Here is a 1,860-nt window from a genome sequence, read left to right on the forward strand (position 1 = left end):
CGTCGCTCCTTTGACGCCGACGTGACTCACCCGTGCAGATCACATCAGGACACGGTCTCGACGCGCTCGGTACGACGCCTGCGACCCGTCTTGGGTCAGGTGGCACGACGCTCATCGCGCCTGCCAGCGCTGCCGTGCAGGCTGCCACGACGAGTTAGAGCACGCTTCTATACGCTCGCCCAGCCTTCCGTTCCATCCCATTAGGCAGCCTGGGAACGGTGGCGAGCAGAGGCAAAGCCTACGAGGGGTGGTGGAACCACATGTCACGGCTACTGCCGGCTCGACCCCACGATAGCCTCCGGAGGTGACTTTGCGGCACCATCATCGGACGATGTCGACGAGTTGGGTCGCTCTCGCGGTAGCCAGATGACCTCTCATACTAGCATCATCGGCCATGGCCGCAGGGAGCGCGGGGGATGGCGCTGGGAGCAACACGGAGCTCCGTTGGACGTTTTCGTCGACCAGGGAGAGCCGGTCCGACCCCCCGGGGAGGAGGCGACACAACCCAATGCCGCCGCCTTTGCCCGGGGAGTCGGGCGCGGGATCGCCGAAGGCGGAGTCAACGGGATCAGGCAGAGAAGACGAGACGGCGGTGGGGCCGCGGCCGAAGAAGCATAAGAGGGGAAGGCGGGCTCCGCACTCGTCGCCGAACCAGCGGAAAGCGTCAGGGGCGGCGACCCCCCCATCTACAGATGATATGCGCATCCTAGATGCCAAACGCCATCTAGGATGCGTTTTCCATCTAAGGACACCGGGTGTCTCCACTATGATTGGGTTCTCCAAGAAGATTTAATCATCTTTAGATGGTGCCCCGCGTCTTTTGATAGTGCGTGACATCTCTCTGCGAGACTCAGATACTGCAGTCGTCTTCAGACGCACAAGTGTGCCGAGATGATACCCTCATCTTGGGTTAGTCCATGCATCCCAAGATAGAATGTGGCATCTGAGGATGCGCAATGCATCTCAGGAACATGAGCGCGTTCGTCGGATTTTTTTCAATATTTTCGATCGACAGTGTCGGAGTTTTTTGGCCGAACCCAGACCCGAAATAAAAACCAGTCTTACATATAGGCAACCGCAACCGTCCATGTAGTAAAGTCAGCATTGGCACAAGAGCTAAGTGCCCCCCTCCATCACTCACTGGCTCCCAGTTCCATCACCATCAGTAGCTTCCACAGACGGCAGAGCAGTTAGTCACATCTCACTTACGACTTAGCATAGCAACTGAAATTAGCATAGATAGATTCATAGTCTCCATTCCAACTTTGATCCAAGGGCTCACACGCCGCTCATGTCTTTATAATTTAACTTGCATTTTAATCATTAAATGCCAAGCATCTTTTGGCATGCGAAGCATCTTTTCACATTTCAGATTATCAGATATGATTCGAGCATCCCAGCACCCAGGATGCTCCGGCATCTTACATAGTTGAAAAAACCATCTAGAGTGTAGAGATGCCCAAGCATAGGCAAGACAGTGTCCGAGTGTGCAGTCCAACGTGCATCTTAGATGCATATTATCTCTCTCAAGATGCGCAACCATATCATCTGGTGCATTTGAGTTGGGTGTTTTTTTATTAGCTCCGAGCAGAGTGATGGATGGGAGCCTGTTCCTGAACTCTAATGTTTATCACCATGCATGCATGCGCTTCCCGACAGACCCGAGACCATGATCTAGACCATGATCCGCCACCGCCCCGCTGGCCAGCAAGACGAGAAGCGCGCACCGAACGCGCCGCCCCCGCCTGGCCCGTGGCACCCCTCCGCGGGGACGGCGCCCCATACCGTAGCCTCCCCCGCCCCGGCCCGGCGCGAGCCACGCTTGCTCGTGAAAGATTAGCGCTTAAAAAAGCCGAAACT

Source organism: Emiliania huxleyi (genome assembly GCF_000372725.1).
Source record: "Emiliania huxleyi CCMP1516 unplaced genomic scaffold EMIHUscaffold_734, whole genome shotgun sequence".
Classification (NCBI taxonomy): domain Eukaryota; phylum Haptophyta; order Isochrysidales; family Noelaerhabdaceae; genus Emiliania; species Emiliania huxleyi.